Source organism: Triticum aestivum, chromosome 7B (genome assembly GCF_018294505.1).
Source record: "Triticum aestivum cultivar Chinese Spring chromosome 7B, IWGSC CS RefSeq v2.1, whole genome shotgun sequence".
NCBI classification, from domain to species: Eukaryota; Viridiplantae; Streptophyta; class Magnoliopsida; order Poales; family Poaceae; genus Triticum; species Triticum aestivum.
In genome coordinates this window covers 74814588-74823210 of record NC_057813.1, presented here as the reverse complement: position 1 = coordinate 74823210, position 8623 = coordinate 74814588, and positions in this window count along the sequence as shown.

The window sequence follows — 8623 nt, the reverse complement described above, 5'->3', positions numbered from 1 at the left end:
TGTGTGATATGTTTGTGGAAATTGTGTGTGTGGCATGAGTTGACGCCAAATTGTGCTTTTGAGTTGCCTATGTTTTGCCGAAATGTCGATTTATTTCTGTTTCGGCGAATTCTGGGCAAACTCTAGATCCATATATGTCCTATTTTTAGGGAAGGTCATGCCAAATTTTTGTATGACTTTGATGCATGCACGCATTTTTATAATCAATTTGTTTTATTATTACCGTGCAGACGTTCCTGATGGTCAGTGGAACGATGGTGGACAGGTGGTTGCGGTCGGTGGTGCAGGACATGAAAGAAAATAACCTGACAGAGGTTTTATGTCTGTGTCGAAAATGCAAAGGAATAGTTTGGCTCGACCCCTATGACGATGGTCGTGTTGAAGCGCACCTGCTCATGACTGGTTTCATGGATGGCTATACTCGGTGGATAACTGAAGATGAGGATGACGATGTTGAGGATGCCGACGGGGCAGGCAATGATGACACGGGGCAAGACGAAGAGATGATTGATAATGGCGGCGGGGAAGAGGCCGGACATGGCGGCGGGGAAGGGGCTGGACATGGCAGCGGAGAAGGGGCCGGACATGGCGGAGGAGAGAACAACATGGACTCCACGCAGCAGAGTTCTTCGGTACTAAGTTCAATCATGCGGGACCCTCATGTTCAAGAATTGCTTCGCAAGGAGACGAGTACTGAGAGAGCTGCTTCTAGAGAGGAGGCTAAGCTAGAGCAACTGGTGGTAGACTCGAACACTCCATTGTATGATGGTTGCAATCCCGAGGTGACCCGCTTGAGTTTCATGCTCCAACTCCTGAAGACGAAGGCTAAAAAAAATGGACCGACACTAGCCTCGATGAGCATCTCAAGTACCTAAAGGATGTTCTTCCCGCGGGTAATCTATGTCCTACTAGTGTTGATGAGGCCAAGAAGATCATGTGCCCTCTTGATCTGCCACACGTTAGATACCATGCATGCATCAACGATTGCATAATTTATCGGAAGGAGCACGCGAAAAAAACAAGCTATCCGGTGTGCAATGCTTCTCGATACAAGAAGGCCGGGAAGAAATGTCCCCAGAAAGTTGTATGGTACTTACCGATCACTCCCCGGCTCCAGAGGTATTTTGTAGATCCCAAGGAAGCAATGCTAATGCGCTGGCACGCGGAGAGGAAGAGGCCCGACGATGGAGATGATCCAAAGCTGAGACACGTGAAGGATGGAAGCCAGTGGAGAGCGTTGAACAGCTTCTATCGGTATTTTGAATGTGATGCAAGGAACATCGTGCTCGGTGCATGTACCGATGGCATGAATCCGTTTGGCAACCAGAACACCAACCATAGCATATGGCCCGTGTTTGTATGGATGTACAACCTCCCCCCTGGTTGTGCATGAAATCGAAGTACATTCACATGAGCATGCTTATTCACGGGCTGAAACAACCAGGAAATAATATTAATTTGTATCTGGGGCTACTTCAAGAGGAGTTAGACACGTTATGGAAAACACCGGCCAAGACATGGGACGCCAGCAGAGGTGAGTATTTCAACATGAGAGCTGCGCTGATCACGACAGTGCAGGACTATCTCGGTTACGGATATGTCGCAGGCCAGGTGTGCCATGGATATTGCAGATGCACGCGGTGCATGGATGATACGACATCTCAGCAGCTAACGTCAAGGAAAGATGGCGGGTCTGGGAAAATCGTGTACATGGGGCATCGAAGATGGCTTGAACAGGACGATCCGTAGAGAAACCATGGAGATCAATTCAATGGTCACGCTGAGCATCGAGGACCTCCACATAAGTGGAGCGGTGCCGAAATCGATGAGCTGTTGAAAAACTGGAAGGAGTGCCCCGCGCCGGGAAAGATGATGAGAAAGGCGCCGGAGCCGCTGCTAAAGGTATGGAAGACGAGGTCTGTGTTCTGGGACTTGGAGTACTGGCACAAACTCGACACACCTCATTGCCTTGATCAAATGCATATCTGTAAGAATGTCCTTGAGAGCTTGCTTGCAACACTGATGAACATGCCGGATAAGACCAAGGATGGGCCGAAGGCAAGAAAAGACTTGCAAGATTTGAAAATCAGGGAAGATCTGCACATGTCGCCCCGTAAAATGTCAGATGAGACAGAGACGGAGACAGAGGCACAGGAGAAGAAGGGCAAGAAAATAAAGAAAGAGGATTATTGCCCCTCTTCTTGCTTCACCTTAAGTCAGGCTGGGATCAATCAATTCTTTAAGTGCCTTACCGGAGTCAAAGTTAGTTTCGGTTACTATGGCAAGATAAGCAGATATCTAGACACGGACAAGAAAAGGTTCAGCGGGATGAAGTCTCATGACTGTCATGTGATGATGGCGCAGATACTACCTGTTGCCCTTAGAGGGATAATGGACAAGCACGTCCGTGACACGCTTATTGGTCTCTGCAACTTTTTTGACGTCATCTCTCGAAAGTCGATTAGTGTGAAGCAGCTCTGAAGGCTACAGGAAGAGATTGTTGTGATACTGAATGAGCTTGAGATGTACTTCCCGCCCGCGTTCTTTGACGTGATGGTGCATCTGTGTGTCCATATTGTGGATGACATGATAGACCTGGGGCCGTCATTCCTGCACAACATGATGCCGTTTGAGAGGATGAATGGGATCATCAAAGGATTCTTCGTAACATGTCCCGTCCGGATGGAAGCATCGTCCAGGGCTATTTGGCACAAGAGTGCATCTCTTTCTGTGAGAATTTTCTATATGGCACAGACCAGCCGCCTGGTGTTAGTGTTGGTTTGCCCGTTAACAAGCACGATGGGAGGCTCGAAAGAGATGGTCACTGCAACGGTCGCAAGGAACTGCACGTGGCATACTCAGATCGATGCAGCGACTTTGACAGAGCAAACTTGGTAGTGCTACAACACCTAGACGAGGTAGATCCTTTCGTGGCACTGCACAAAGAAATTATCGCAAAGAAGTATCGTGACCGGGGGGTATGTAGGACGAGCGCCGAAGTTACTAGAGAGCACAACTCCACTTTCCTACATTGGTTCAAAGATCATATTATTGCTAATCCCCCGGAGGAGGGCTCTAAGGACGGATTGCTCATATATGCCTTAGCACATGGCCCCTCACCCAACCTCGTAACCTATCAGGCATATGATATCAACGGATACACGTTCTACACGGAGGCCAAAGATATGGACAGTGATGATCAGAACTCAGGGGTGACGATGGAATGCATGACGGGCAGTGACAACGGTGCAACTGAACGATTTTATGGAAGGGTCGAGGAGATCTGGGAGCTTGACTACTCTGGACTGCACAACACGACGATGTTCCGTGTCAGATGGGCAAAGAATGTCGAAAGAGAAAACCGGATTTTCACTACCATGAGTATACCCGACGCCAAGAACGCTACCATGAACGTTATCGCAAAAAACGAGCCATGGGTACATGCTAAGCACGTGACACAATGCTTCTCCATAACTGACCCATGCAATCCCAGTCGTGTTGTCGTGAGGAGAGGCAAAAGGAACATCATTGGAATGGATGGAGTCGCCAACGAGGAAGACAATGATCAGTACGGCAACCCAATGAGGGAAGATGACGATGATGATGAAGTATACGTCAAAAGAAGAATCGATACTACATTACCTACGAAAAATCGTACTCCATGGAAAAGGAAAACTCACAATGAGGGGCTCAATTATTCTTCGACGAACAAGAAGGGAAAGAAGCTGACTCAAAAACGAAAACGCCAGCGCTGAGGAACCGTATGTTATCGGTCAAATGATGTAATATTTATATATATATATATATATATATATATATATATATATATATATATATATATTGTTGGGGAACGTAGTAATTTCAAAAATTTCCTACGCACACGCAAGATCATGGTGATGGCATAGCAACGAGAGGGGAGAGTATTGTCCACGTACCCTCGTAGACCGTAAGCGGAAGCGTTATGACAACGCGGTTGATGTAGTCGTACGTCTTCACGATCCGACCGATCCAAGTACCGAACGTACGGCACCTCCGAGTTAAGCACACGTTCAGCTCGATGACGATCTCCGGGCTCCGATCCAGCAAAGTGTCAGGGATGAGTTCTGTCAGCACGACGGTGTGGTGACGATGATGAAGTTCTACCGGCGCAGGGCTTCGCCTAAACTCCGCGACAATATGACCGAGGTGGAATATGGTGGAGGGGGGCACCGCACACGGCTAAGGAACGATCCGTAGATCAACTTGTGTTGTTCCTAGAGGTGCCCCCCCTGCCCCCGTATATAAAGGAGCAAGGGGGGAGGGGGCGGCCGGCCTAGGAGGGGCGCGCCAAGGGGAGTCCTACTCCCACCGGGAGTAGGACTCCCTCCTTCCTTGTTGGAGTAGGAGAAGGGGGAAAGAGGGGGAGAGGAGGAAGGAAAGAGGGGCTGCACCCCTTGTCCAATTCGGACCAGAGGGGGGCTGCGCGCCTCCTTCCTTTCGGCCTCTCTCCTCAATTCCCGTATGGCCCAATAAGGCTCATATACTCCCCGGCGAATTCCCGTAACTCTCCGGTACTCCGAAAAATACCCGAATCACTCGGAACCTTTCCGAACTCCGAATATAGACGTCCAATATATCGATCTTTACGTCTCGACCATTTCGAGACTCCTCGTCATGTCCCCGATCTCATCCGGGACTCCGAACTCCTTCGGTACATCAAAACTCATAAACTCATAATATAACTGTCATCGAAACCTTAAGCGTGCGGATCCTACGGGTTCGAGAACTATGTAGACATGACCTAGAACTATTCTTGGTCAATAACCAATAGGCTCCTACATATTCTACGAAGATCTTTGTCGGTCAAACCGCATAACAACATACTTTGTTCCCTTTGTCATCGGTATGTTACTTGCCCGAGATTCGATCGTCGGTATCCAATACCTAGTTCAATCTCGTTACCGGCAAGTCTCTTTACTCGTTATGTAATGCATCATTCCGTAACTAACTCATTAGCTACATTGCTTGCAAGGCTTATAGTGATGTGCATTACCGAGAGGGCCCAGAGATACCTCTCCGACAATCGGAGTGACAAAACCTAATCTCGAAATACGCCAACCCAACATGTACCTTCGGAGACACCTGTAGTACTCCTTTATAATCACCCAGTTACGTTGTGACGTTTGGTAGCACCCAAAGTGTTCCTCCGGTAAACGGGAGTTGCATAATCTCATAGTTACAGGAACATGTATAAGTCATGAAGAAAGCAATAGCAACATACTAAACGATCAAGTGCTAGGCTAATGGAATGGGTCATGTCAATCACATCATTCTCCTAATGATGTGATCCCGTTAATTAAATGACAACTCTTTTGTCCATGGGTAGGAAACTTAACCATCTTTGATTCACGAGCTAGTCAAGTAGAGGCATACTAGTGACACTATGTTTGTCTATGTATTCACACATGTATTTTGTTTCCGGTTAATACAATTCTAGCATGAATAATAAACATTTATCATGGAATAAGGAAATAATAACTTTATTATTGCCTCTAGGGCATATTTCCTTCATATATATATATATATGTTCCTATTTTGTATACACACTTAGCCATTATTATGCATGGGTCCAATGATGTAATATATATGTTCCTATTTTGCATACATATTTAACCGTCAAATGATGCAATATATATCGCCCTCCCTTCGTTCACTTCTCTCGGGAAATAAAAGTGGGAGAAAATAAAGGAAAAGAAAAAGGAAAACTAGCAGTAGTAGTAGCGCAGAAAATAAAGGAAATGATGCATCCCGTTGCCCAGTTTCATCGGGAGCAACTCCATGAACAACAACACCATCGCACCATCACTTGCTCACGCAACCGGGCCTCCTCTCGCAGCTGCTCCCGCTCATAGCAGCCCGTCCTCAGTCTCAGGCGCTCTAGGTGGGCCTTCGTCTTTGGCTGAGCTCGACGCCGTCACGGTAATGACATGTCGCACCAACATATATATATATATATATATAATATTCCATTTTTGTTGCCTTTCGGTTGTTTTATGCCACAGACATATGTGTTTGCAGGCGAAAGAAACCCCATGCACCATACTCTACTTGATCAAAGGCCAGAAGGTGGACGTGGGAAAGGGGATGATAATGGACCCCTCGCAACCCACGTTCCACAACCAGCAGATCCCCGTTGGGCACTTCAGGGTTAGCTTGACCAGTGTGAAATCGGGGCACGAGGATTTGCCTCCTCCAGTATAGCATGTGGGAGCGGACGACGAGACCCCACCGCGGATTGGAAGCTACAAGGGTTGGGTGTTTCTATGGCTGAAGAATCTTATTCGTCTGGAGCCGGCCGAGAGCACACCAATAACCACACATCAACAAGCATGTGCGGAGACCACCAGCCCGCCTACGCAATTACCAGCTCTTGTAGTGCGGGGTGAGAGCGGCGGACGACATGATGAAGGGGGTGCAATAGTACTGGCTGATGTAATTTCTCCTGTAGAACAGAGAATGGATGATGAGACGGAGGTCGAACCTATGGATTTCCTCAATACAAACGCGTATGACTGTGATATAGATATGATGAGTCAACCATATGATGAATCGGGCTATCAGCTTGCTAATGAGGATATGGATGATATGCCCGGGCAGGGTCGTAGCAGGGATTGCAAAAAGTCTATCTTCATGAAATCCTCATAGGACACGCCTGAAGATGCCGCCTCAACATAGGCTCAACTAGCCGGGCGCGAGGGTCATACAGTACTTAGCTCGGGAACACTGGGGCAGGGGTTAAGGAAGGATGTAGAATGTGTGCCCAAGAAAAAGGAGAGGAAGAGATCGGGGAAGATAACTGCCTCCAAACAAGCCAGAGCACATAGCAGCTAGACGATGCATTCTGAAGAGCGTGTACCCATGAAAGGTGCGGTCATGTTCCATCTCACAGGTGAGCCGATGCTACCGCCGAAACCGCTGGAGGCACTATCAGGGGATCTCAGGAGACTGCACGACCATGTGCTGTCGACTGAGAAAAGCCTACTAGCCTCAAAGGATCCAGGATATCTGACATACGCGGCTCGTGTGCCTGAGGGGAAGTGCTACATCGAGACACGGCCCGCAGAGGTGTTCTTCCTGCGGTTTGACCATACTTTGAGATGTTTCTAACAAGGCGGCTCGATTTTACAATCGTCCGCCTTTTTGCGCTACATATGAGCTCCTTCATGAAGAGTAAAGAAGTCTCGCAAATCTGTGTGGCGGATCCGTACTACATGCATGAGTCTTTCTTGAATCTCGGCGACTTTGAGCGTGAAACTGCTAGGGAGTACCTCCAAAACTTCATGGTACAGAATAAGGACCGGGAAATTGTCCTCGTGCCTTTCGTACATTTCAATCATTCCTTCTCTCTCATATGGGGAATAATTTGAGGTGTCTTTTCCCCGCAGCAACGGGCGCGCCGTCCTTATCGTTCTTTACCCGCAAGTCTCCCACGCCGTGTATTTTGACCCTTCCAGAGACTACGAGAAAAAAGACTACACCCACATAATGAATATTCTAGATGATGCTCTCCAAGGCTTCAGCTTTAGAGGTGGCCACGTGCAGATCAGGAAACAAAGGAACAAGAAGATGGGTTTGGCGCATAAAACTAACTTCTCCTGCATCCATGTCCCAAAACCAAGCAAGAAGGATGGATTCTACATCGTCCATCTCATGATTCAGTTCAACACGGATCACCAAAAGCTTCGCATTAGAAGCAGAAATGATGATCATATCCACAAGTGGCTAGAATCTCATGGAGAAGCGGATTATAAACTTAGAGATGACTTCTTTCGCATCCAAAGCGACATTGCTACGATCATCATGAAAGAAGTCGTCGATGAGAAGGGGATGTTCCACCACGGCCCTATATCGCGAGCTGACGTCCGAACTCGCATAGGCATGCAACGCCTAGACCTCACATCGTTCAAGAACCTAGGGTTCATCCTCGATGATATGGAAGGATGGAACTTCTAGTGAGTTATGATGCCGATGATGATGATGATATGTGTCGTTTGAACTTGTATACTTTTTGTAGCGATGAAACTTTGTGATGTCCACGGTCCCTGCCGAACTTGCGTAACGCTACTTTGTTAGTTTGCGTACGATGACATGCGTACCTCTAGTTAATTAATTTGCATACTGTATGTTGCATCTAGTTGCTAATCCTTTCTTTTTCGGTGTTGCTCTAGTATATTTTGTTGCATATATATGATTGTACATCCTCTTCATGAACATGCATCTCTAACAGGTACCTAGTTTCTTGATGGCGAGATGGAATTGCTATGTCGTGTACAAAGGGAAGGTTCCGGGGGTGTACAACGAGTGGCATGAGTGTCAGGCGCAAGTGAATGGGTTCACGTGTGCCAGCCATAAAGGCTTCAAAAGCAGACAAGAAGGAGAAGCTAGTTACTTGAGGTTCAGGCTAGCGCGAGAGAGGACTCGTAACCGCCACCTCATGTACTGCATAGTTCCGCTCTCACTCATAGTGATAGCACTTCTTGCCTATACCTTTGTTTAGATGGATGACGTTGTTGTAGTTGCAAGTATTCGAGACTTGCATGTATCGCTATTTTCTAGATGATGACAAGATACCACTTTGTGTTGG